Source organism: Geotrypetes seraphini, chromosome 3 (assembly GCF_902459505.1).
Source record: "Geotrypetes seraphini chromosome 3, aGeoSer1.1, whole genome shotgun sequence".
NCBI classification, from domain to species: Eukaryota; Metazoa; Chordata; class Amphibia; order Gymnophiona; family Dermophiidae; genus Geotrypetes; species Geotrypetes seraphini.
This window is the reverse complement of record NC_047086.1, coordinates 161,760,047-161,771,578: the sequence shown is the minus strand read 5'-3', so window position 1 is coordinate 161,771,578 and position 11,532 is coordinate 161,760,047. Positions and strand designations below refer to the sequence as shown.

Below are 11,532 nucleotides of genomic sequence, written 5' to 3'. Positions count from 1 at the left end.
ACGTTTGCCCTTACTGTTTAACATGTACACTCTCATCTTCCCTCTCCTAGATGCACTCATACCAGTTCCCTCCCTCTATCAGTCTGTACTGGGATCTGACAGCAAAAAAGAGCAACATAATGACCTATAAATTGAGGAAACTGCTGCCTCCAGGTCAAATAAATGCAGCAGTATTCACATTGGGCCTTGACAGGCTACTGGAGTCCAAGGTCAACTGAAAGAATTTAGTCCTCACTACCCTGCTTGCTCCTGATTCCATCCAAAGCAGTAGTGGCCCTATGACTCACAATCGGCATATATTGCTAGCACTTCCTCCTTGCATGTGATAAATGGGAATTTTTAAAAAGGCAAGGAAAATAAGGTCATATCATTTTTATTGGACTATCTCAATACATTTCTGACAAGCTTTAGAAGGCACAGCTATAATTCTTCAGGTTACTTATGAGCAATTGATGACGGTATCAAAATGAGTATAGCAAAACATGAAAAGCAGAGGGAGGGAGGGAGAAGAGGAAGAGGTAAATGTTTATCAAAACTTGATATACCACCACAGCTTAGAACAATTATCAGCAGCTGATATTTGATGTTTACAAACAATAAAATATAAGATTTGTAGTTAAAAAATAAAATGCCCCTGTAATCTCTTTACTGTTGACATTTTGCCCCCACCCCTAAGTATTTTACTTATTTATTTAATGGAAATCTTTAACAACCAACAAAATGTGATACAGTAGAATCTCAGTTATCTGGCACCCAAGGGGATTGGTGGATACTGGATAATTGTTTTCCCGGTTGATTGAGAGTGCTGAGTTAGAACACAGATCTCTATCCCCAAAACGGTTAGGGCTCTTCAGCTTGGAAAAGAGACGGCTGAGGGAAGATATGATTGAAGTCTACAAAATCCTGAGTGGAGTAGAACGGATACAAGTGGATCAATTTTTCACTTCGTCAAAAATTACAAAGACTAGGGGACATTCGATGAAGTTACAGGAAAATACTTTTAAAACCAATTGGAGGAAACTTTTTTCACTCAGAGAATAGTTAAGCTCTGGAATGTGTTGCCAGAGGATGTGGTAAGAGCAGATAGTGTAGCTGGTTTTAAGAAAGGTTTGAACAAGTTCCTGGAGGAAAAGCCCATAGTCTGTTATTGAGAAAGACATGGAGGAAACCACTGCTTGCCCTGTATTGGTAGCATGGAATATTGCTACACTTTGAATTTTGGCCAGGTACTAGTGACCTGGATTGGCCACCGTGAGAAGGGGCTACGGGGCTTGATGGACCATGGGTCTCACCCAGTAAGGCTATTCTTATGTTCTCCCTTCCACCCTGAAGCACCAGTGCAGCAGTGGTCCTAAGCCACAAAGCCCTGCTCCCTCCCTCAAACCCCGAAGTGGAAGAAGCAGGCGGCAGTCTTGAGCCACGAACCCCCAAGTTCGCTCACTTCCTCCCTTCCTAACCTGAAGTGCAGCTGATCAGCAGGAGGCAGACTCAAAATAGGCTGCTCATGGCCAACCCCAGCAGGGCCACAAACAGTCTGCGCTACAGGTAAGGGAGGGAGCGAGTGAGGGGGTACGTGGCTCAGGACCACCACTTGCTTCCACCACTTCGAGGCTTGAGGAAGGGAGGAAGGAGGGCTTTGCGGCTCAGGACAACTGCCAACACTGGAGTTTCAGGGCATGAAGGAGGGGGCTTTGTGCCTCAGCTGCTTCTGGGCTTGAGAGAGGGAGGAAGGGGCATTTGCGGCTCAGGATGCTTTGGGTCAGGAGGGAGGATGGGTTCGCGGCTCAGGTCCACTGCCGCTTCTAGTTCTTCGGGGCTTAAGGGAGGGAGGGGAACTTGAGGCTCAGGACCACTGCCATTGGTGCTTCTGGGGACTTTTTTCCCCACCGGTGATTTTTTTGCCAGTTGAGTGAGAGTGGCAGATAACCGAGAGTTGGTTAACTGAGATTCTACTGTACAATCTCATCATAATCAAAAGTACAAGGCATGTTTAAATCAATATCATTACAGCAGCCAATCAAGATCCTTAACCTATTCTACTAGTTCAATCTCCATGACATTTACCTCCAACTATATAAAAATTGTCTAATTTCTTAACCCCCCTCCCCCCGCTACTTCACCTCTTAAGAACTAGCTACTAGACAAAGCTAGATTCCCACAACTGACTCGATATTCTTCCCGTAGCATTTCTGCATAGTGCTGTCGATTTTTCTTTTCTATAGATATATGTCCAAAATTTTGTCAGTGACCATACACTAGCTTCTTTCTAGCTGGCAGCCAAGGTCAATTCTGTTGCATTCAGGCACTCTTGCACCAACTTTATTCGCACTAGCTTATAACTCAATGTTGCCCTGTTAAACTAAAACATCCCAGCATCCCATGGTATGCCACTTAACATGAAATTCTAAGAGGGAGTGCTCAAAAGTTCTCAGCACAACCAACTTCCTAAATTCTGATCGTTATTTTGCCAGTTGTCATCCAAAAAGTCTTAGCTTTATGTCACCCTCACCAACAATGTCCTGGAGAGCCCTTGGCTCTACAATTCCACCAGCAAAACAGCAATACATGGGGATACCAATGACATGTTCTTATCTAACCCGAGACAGAATATAAGAACATAAGAGTTGCTATACTGGGACAGACCGAAGGTCCATCAAGCCCAGCATCGTGTTACCAACCCAGGTCACAAGTACCTGGCAAGATCCCAAGGAGTAAAACAGATTTTATGCTGCTTATCCTAGGAATAAGTAAGGGCTTCCCCAAACCATCTTAATAATGGCTTAAGGACTTTTGCTTTAGAAAATTATCTAAATCTTTTATAAACCCTGTTAAGCTAATTGTTTTCATCATATTTTCTGTTTATTAAAACCCAAACAGCAACCAAAACAACGTGATAACTTTTGTATTGTTGGAAGATCTTTCCTTTGACTTTGATGTCTTTGTTATTTGTTGTTTTGTATTCATAATAATAAAACAGATTTGAACATAAAACCCAAACAGCAGCAACACTCCACACTACCAATCCAGGGCAAGAAGTATTTCCCCCCATGTCTGTTTCCATAGACTATGAACTTTTCTTCCAGGTGAGTGATAGGATTCTTTGGGATGCCCTGAAAGCAGTGGTGAGGGGAGTTTTGATTAAATGGGGAGCGAGGAAAAAGAAGTTTAGGGAGCAATGGACCCTCAGACAGAGGAGATGGAGCAGCTGAACAGGGACATCCTACAGGAACTATGGAGCCTCAGGGAGGAGGTGCAGCGCTTAAGGAGCATCAGGGAGGACGAGGCCTTCATCGATGGAGCCATCAAGGAGGTTTCCCATTTGGCAGAGCTGACCCACGACAGATCCATCCTCGAGACACCCAAGTCTCCAGTTATAAATTCCACGATCGGGGTGCAAGAAATGATAGGGGATGCCGGTCCCTGGCAGCTGGTGACCTCCTCCACGGGAAAACGGAGAACCCCCCCCCCCCTTTTCTCACTTCCCTTTTCTTCTTTTTGTCCCAAACAGGGTAGCTCACCACAACTCAGCCTGAAAAACAGATACCACGTCTTGCAGGACATTACTACCGAGGAGGTAGCGGAAGAGGCTCGGGAAGACACCCTGCGCACAACTTGGACTCCAAAGCACGCTGATCAGCCCCCCCAGAAGGAGCGCAGAGTGGTAGTCATTGGGGACTCCATGCTGCGAGGAACCGAGGGTCCAATTTGCAGACCAGATTTGCAGTCAAGGGAGGTCTGCTGTCTCCCTGGAGCCAGGATTCGTGACGTCACCACCTGTCTCGATAAACTACTAAAACCTAATGACCATTTCCCTATGCTTCTTATCCATGTAGGTACAAACGACACTGCAAGGAACACCTCAGAGAACATACCCGATGACTTCAGAGCCCTGGGTAGGAAGCTGAAGCAAACAGGTGCACAGGTGGTCTTCTCATCCATCCTCCCAGTTAGAGACAGAGGAAGAGCCAGGGAAGAACGCATCCAACGTACCAACGAGTGGCTTCGCAACTGGTGCATAGAGATGAACTTTGGATTCCTGGACCATGGAAAGGCACTCCAGGGACTGCAGGGACCGGACGGACTTCACCTGACCAGAAGAGGTAAAAATGTACTTGGACACTGTCTAGCCCGCCTACTTCGCAGGGCTTTAAACTAGGTAAGTTGGGGGAGGGTATCCACTCACATTCCAGAGCAGTAAGGAATCATCCTGTGGAGGCGAGACACAACCGCCCTTCTGAGCCCAAGGTAAGCACTCACAAGACGCATGACAGCCCTAGCAAACACAAGGGATGGAGGGCCATGTATGTCAATGCACACAGTTTAGGCAATAAAATTCTGCAATTGGAGACCGAGATAGTGAATGACGACCTAGATGTGGTGGCGATATCCGAGACCTGGTTCACGGACTCTCATGGGTGGGATATGGCTATACCGGGTTACAATTTACTTCGTCAAGACAGAGAGGGCAGGTTAGGCGGAGGGGTAGCGCTATACATTAAAGAAGGCATCAAAACCACCAGAATCACAGACGTTAAGTACACCGGGGAATCCCTCTGGGTGAACCTGGCCAGAGGGAGAGAAAAATGCCTGTATCTTGGTGTGGTATATAGACCTCCAAGACAACCGGAAGACAAGGACACAGAACTAATCGAAGACATAGAAAATATTGCTCTACGGGGGGACGTTGTACTTATGGGAGACTTCAATATGCCGGACGTAGACTGGAGCACACCTTCAGCAACAACCAGCGGCAGCAAGAGGCTATTAGCCTCCATAAGAGGAGCACGCCTCAATCAAATGGTAATGGAGCCCACTAAGGCCCAAACGATCCTTGACCTAGTACTCACCAATGGGGAAAGCGTCTCAGAAGTCTTCGTGGGAGATAAGCTAGCCTCCAGCGATCATAACATGGTATGGTTCCACCTGAGGAAAGGTTTCCATAGATCAAACACTAAAACAAAGGTACTCAACTTCCGAGGAACAGACTTTGCACGCATGGGAGTTTTCGTCCATCAGGCGCTCCAGGTCCAAACTGAGACAGGGAATGTGGAGGATATGTGGTCATCCCTGAAATCTGTCATACACGAGGCAACCGGCCGTTACATAAAATCATCACACAAACGGCGAAGAAAAGACAAACCCCAGTGGTTCACCGCAGAGATCTCACGTCTCGTCAAGGAGAAGAAAAACGCATTTGCTACCTTCAAACGCACGGGGAAAAGCGAAGATCAACTGCTACATAGGATCAAGTCCACAGAGGTCAAAACGGCAGTCAGGGAGGCCAAACTTCGAGTGGAAGAAACTCTAGCAAACAACATTAAGAAAGGGGACAAATCCTTTTTCCGGTATATCAGTGACAGGAAAAAAAACACAGACGGGATAGTACGCCTGAAAAAAACGGACGGGAATTACGCAGAATCGGATCCCGAAAAGGCCGAACTACTAAATGAATACTTCTGTTCGGTCTTCACCTGCGAGGCGCCAGGGTCCGGCCCTCAATTGAAGCCACAGTCAAACACAAAAGACCCGTTTCGGAATTTTAAATTCACACCCAGCGAGGTTTACTTTGAGCTAACAAAACTCAAGGTGGACAAAGCCATGGGACCGGACAATCTGCACCCCAGAGTGCTCAGGGAGTTAGGTGATGTCCTGGCAGAACCATTAGCCGTGTTCTTCAATCTCTCACTGAGTACAGGGACAGTCCCCTTGGACTGGAAAACAGCTAACGTCGTTCCTCTACACAAAAAGGGTTGCAGGACAGAGGCTGCAAATTACAGACCGGTGAGTCTGACATCGATAGTATGCAAACTCATGGAAACACTGATCAAACGCCAATTGGACACGGTCTTGGACGAAGGGAATCTACGGGACCCCAATCAACATGGATTCACCAAGGGTAGGTCCTGCCAATCAAACCTCATCAGCTTCTTTGACTGGGTAACAAAAAGACTGGACGAAGGAGATTCACTGGACATAGTGTACCTAGACTTCAATAAAGCTTTTGACAGCGTCCCACACCACAGACTGTTAAACAAGATGAAATCGATGGGGTTAGGAGAGACTCTGACGGCATGGGTCAATGATTGGCTGAGTGGCAGACTTCAGAGGGTGATGGTTAACGGTACTTTCTCTGAGACATCGGAGGTGACCAGCGGGGTGCCGCAGGGCTCGGTCTTGGGTCCGCTCCTCTTCAACATATTCATAGGAGATCTGACTCAAGGGCTTCAAGGTAAAGTAACATTATTCGCCGACGACGCCAAACTATGTAATATGGTAAGCGAGGGCAATCTACAAGATAGTATGGCGCAGGACCTGCGTACATTGGAATGCTGGTCCTCAACCTGGCAGCTGGGCTTCAATGCTGGAAAGTGTAAGGTCATGCACCTGGGTAGCAGAAACCCGTGCAGAACTTATACCTTGAACGGGGAGACCTTGACCAGGACTTCAGCAGAACGAGATTTAGGAGTAATCATTAGCGCGGACATGAAATCTGTCAATCAGGTGGAGAAGGCTTCCTCAAGGGCAAGGCAGATGCTGGGTTGCATCCGTAGAAGTTTCGTCAGCAGAAAGCCTGCAGTCATAATGCCATTATACAGGACCATGGTGAGACCTCATCTGGAATACTGCGTGCAATTCTGGAAGCCACATTATCGCAAAGACATGCAGAGGGTCGAGTCGGTCCAAAGGATGGCCACCAGAATGGTCTCAGGGCTTAAAGGTCTCTCGTACGAAGCAAGACTAAACAATTTGCAGCTCTACACTCTCGAGGAACGCAGGGAGAGGGGAGACATGATTGAGACGTTTAAATACGTCACCGGACGTATAGAAGTGGAAGATAACATTTTCCTTCTCAGAGGCCCCTCAACCACAAGGGGGCACCCGCTCAAACTCAAGGGCGGAAAATTTCACGGCGACACCAGGAAGTATTTCTTCACGGAGCGAGTGATTGAGCAATGGAACAAGCTTCCAGTACAGGTAATCGAGGCCAGCAGCGTGCCAGATTTTAAGAATAAATGGGACGCCCATGTGGGATCCCTACGTGGGTCAGGGTAAAACATTGGCTAATCTTAAGGGGAGGGTCTATAGAGTGGGCAGACTTGATGGGCCTTGGCCCTTTTCTGCCGTCATCTTTCTATGTTTCTATGTTTTTTTGAGAGATGAATTATTGCATTTGGAGTTATATCATAAGACTACGTTGGACTCCGGGGTCGTATGTCAATTGCAGAGTTTAAGACAGGAATTACAGCAATTCCAGTTAGAGGATGTAGCTTTTATGAGAGCCAGATTGAAACAGAGTCTTTTTGAATATGGGAATAAATCTGGAGCTCAGTTGACGAGATTCCTTCGAAAGCGTAGATCCAGGAGATTAAAGGGAGTGGGGGGAGGGTCTCTCGCACGGATTCGGGAATACAGGCCTGTTTTCTGTCCTATTATAGGGATTTGTAGAAAGGGGTCAATCGGCCTTTGGGAGATGCTTTGGGTGATTTTTTGGATGGCTTGCCTTTACCTAGGGTGTCCCCTGTAGAGTATGACAGATTGGAGGAGCCGATTTCTGAATTGGAGGTGCTTGGGGTGATTAGAGGTTTGAAACCGGGAAAGGCGCCAGGGTTGGACGGGTTCTCTGGTCTGTTTTATAAAAAGTTTCAGGATGTTCTTAGTACTTTGTTGGTTTGGGTAGCTAATAGGGTTCAAAATGGAAGTCCTTTCCCGGGATCTATGGGGGATGCGGGTATTACTGTTTTGCCTAAGCCGGGGAGGGAGGCGACTAGCTGTGGAGCTTATCGACCTATCTCCTTTTTAAATGTAGATATTAAGATCATAGCAAAGGTGTTGGCTCAGCGGTTGGCTCGTGTTTTGCCAGAGCTTATTCATGTAGATCAAGCGGGGTTTATTTTTCGGCGCCAGGTAAGGGATAATGTGCGCCGTACTTTGCATGTGATGTGGGAGGCTCAGCGCTTAAAGGGGGGATGGTGATAATGAATGTAGACACGGAGAAAGCCTTTGATAGGGTTCTTTGGGATTTCTTATAGGAGGTTATGGGTAGAGTGGGTTTGGGTCCTTCATTTTGTGGTTGGGTTAGAGCCCTGTATGCTATACCTCGGGCATGTATTAAAATTAATGGGTCTTATACAGATTTTTTTGAGATTGGTAGGGGTACTTGGCAGGGGTGTCCTTTGTCCCTGCTGTTATTTGCATTATCTATTGAACCTCTTGTGGTGGCAATTCGTAAGCATCCTGGCTTGCAGGGGGTCTGGGTGGGGGATCATGAGCATCGTATTGCACTCTTTGCGGACGATATTTTGTTGTATATTAGGGATCCAGAGGGCACTCTTCCAACTCTTTTAGATATTTTCCGAACCTATGGGGGATTAGCTGGATTTAAAGTTAATATAGATAAGATGGAATTGATGGGAATTAACTTGGAGGACGGGGTGGAAAGCAATGTTACTTACAGTAACAGTTGTTATCCAGGGACAGCAGGCAGCTATTCTCACTAGTGGGTGATGTCATCAGACAGAGCCCCGGTACGGACGTCTCACAAGCACGTGTTGCTTGTAGAAACTTAAAGTTTCTAGATGCCCGCACCGCGCATGCGCCGGTGCCTTCCTACCCGGAGATCCGGGCGTGTCTCCTCAGTTCAGGTAGCTAGCCTGAGAAGCCAACCCAGGGGAGGTGGGTGGGACGTGAGAATAGCTGCCTGCTGTCCCTGGATAACAACTGTTACGGTAAGTAACATTGCTTTATCCCAGGACAAGCAGGCAGGTATTCTCACTAGTGGGTGACCTCCAAGCTAACCTCAGTGGGATGGAGGGGGAGTTGGCGACTTAAGAGAATAAATTTTTCAATACTGTTTGGCCAAACTGTCCATCCCGTCTGGAGAGAGTATCCAGACAATAATGTGAGGTGAATGTGTGAACCGAGGACCAGGTGGCAGCCTTACAAATTTCCTCGATTGGTGTTGATCTGAGGAATGCTACTGAGGCTGCCATTGCTCTGACCCTATGGGCTGTGACCTTACAAGGAAGTGATAATCCAGCCTGGGCATAGCAGAAAGAGATACAAGCCGCCATCCAATTAGAGATGGTGCGCTTTGATACGGGTCTTCCCAACTTGTTAGGATCGAAGGAGACAAAAAGTTGAGGAGTGGTTCTGTGTGGCTTGGTGCGATCCAGGTAGAAAGCCAAGGCACGTTTACAGTCTAGAGTGTGAAGGGCCGATTCTCCGTGGTGAGAATGAGGCTTAGGGAAGAATACTGGAAGTACAATGGATTGGTTGAGATGAAATTCGGAGACCACCTTAGGCAGGAATTTCGGGTGAGTGCGGAGGACCACCTTGTCATGGTGGAATACTGTGAATGGTGGGTCCGCCATCAATGCCTGGAGTTCGCTGACTCTGCGAGCGGACGTAAGGGCTACAAGGAAAAGCACTTTCCAGGTGAGATACTTCAGAGGGGCCCTGTTGAGTGGTTCAAACGGGGGCTTCATGAGGTGGGAAAGGACTACATTGAGGTCCCAAACTACTGGGGGTGGTTTGAGAGGAGGGTTAACATGGAAGAGTCCTTTCATAAATCTGGCGACCACCGGATGGGCCGAGAGGGGTTTCCCTTGTAGAGGCTGGTGGAACGCCGCAATAGCGCTCAGGTGGACTCGTATGGATGTGGACTTGAGCCCAGATTGAGATAGGTGTAGGAGATAGTCCAGCACGGAGGATAAGGAAGCTCGCTGAGGTTCCTTTGACTTAGAAACGCACCATGATGAGAATCTGGTCCATTTCTGGGAGTAGCATTGTCGAGTGGCGGGCTTCCTGGAAGCTTCCAAGACCTCCCTCACTTCTTGTGAGAATTGGTGAGGGGTTACGTTGAGAGGAACCAAGCTGTCAGGTGGAGAGACTGCAGGTTGGGATGAAGTAGTGATCCTTGATGTTGAGTAAGTAGTGAAGGAAACACTGGAAGTGGTACTGGTTCCCTGCTGCTGAGTTGAAGTAGGAGGGAGAACCAAGGTTGTCTGGGCCACCGAGGAGCTATTAGAATCATGGTGGCCCGTTCGAGTTTCAGCTTGACCAGAGTCTTCTGGATCAGCGGGAATGGTGGGAACGCATATAGAAATCGTTTCCCCCAGTTCAGTAGAAAAGCATCTGCCTCGAGGCGATGAGGAGTGTAGATCCTGGAGCAAAACTGAGGCAGTTTGGCGTTGTGGGGAGCCGCAAAGAGGTCTATCTGAGGCGTCCCCCATTGCGTGAAGATTTGGTGAAGGGGGTTGGAATGGAGAGTCCATTCGTGCGGTTGTAGCAGACGGCTTAGTTTGTCTGCTAGGACGTTGTTCTCCCCCTGGATGTATACTGCTCTGAGTAGGGCGTTGTGGCGCACCGCCCAGTCCCAGACTCGTAGAGCTTCCTGGCAAAGGAGGGCCGAGCCCGTGCCTCCTTGCTTGTTGATATAATACATGGCGGCCTGATTGTCTGTGCGAATGAGGATTACCATGTCGTGGAGTCGGTGTTGGAAAGCTTGGAGCGCATTGAAGATGGCTCTGAGTTCCAATAGATTGATTTGGTGTAGTCTTTCCGCACTGGTCCAGAATCCTTGGGTGCGGAGACCCTCCAGGTGGGCCCCCCATGCGTAATTCGACGAATCGGTTGTGAGAACTTTCTGATGGGGGGGAGAGTGCATCAGCAAACCTCTGGATAGATTCGAAGAGGTCATCCACCAAAGTAGAGACTGCCGAAGAGCAGGTGTGACTACGATGCGTTTGGACAGCGGATCGAATGTCTGATTCCACTGTGATGCCAGGGTCCACTGGGGGATCCTGAGGTGGAGTCTGGCAAAGGGTGTCACGTGTACTGTGGAGGCCATATGGCCCAGGAGCACCATCAGTTGTCTCGCCGGTAGGGTTTGGCGAGTAGCCACCGACTGGCAGAGATGAAGAAGGGACTCCATGCGTTGCTGGGGCAGAAATGCTCGGAGTCGGGTGGTGTCCAGGACCGCTCCGATGAAGGGGAGGGACTGGGTGGGTTGTAGATGAGACTTGGAGAAGTTGATCTCGAAGCCTAAATTCTGGAGGAAGTAGGTTGTAGCCAAGGCCGCCGAAGTGGCCTCTGGGGCTGACGGGGCCTTGATGAGCCAGTCGTCGAGGTATGGAAATACCTGTAGACCCCTGTCCCGGAGTGCTGCGGCCACTACCACCAGGCACTTTGTGAAGACTCTGGGGGATGAAGATAGGCCGAATGGTAGCACTCGATACTGTAGGTGCAGATTTCCCACCCGAAATCTGAGGAACTTTCGGGAGGCCGGGTGAATGGGGATGTGAGTGTAGGCCTCCTTGAGATCCAGGGAGCATAACCAGTCGTTCTGCTCGAGGAGGGGGTATAGAGAAGCCAAGGTCAACATGCGGAACTTCTCTTTGACCAGGAACTTGTTGAGGGCCCGAAGGTCTAAAATGGGTCGCAGGTCGCCCGTTTTCTTCGGGACGAGGAAGTACCGGGAGTAAAACCCTCGGTTCAATTGGTCTGACGGGACCGGCTCGACAGCCCGAAGCT

At 48.5% G+C, this 11,532-nt stretch overlaps 1 protein-coding gene across 4 annotated transcripts in view; it reads right to left on the bottom strand.

Moving 5' to 3' along the window:
• Nucleotides 1–11,532, bottom strand: part of PEX3 (peroxisomal biogenesis factor 3) — a 132,818-nt gene that overhangs the window by 31,047 nt on the left and 90,239 nt on the right. The gene's annotated exons all lie outside the window — the stretch shown is intronic.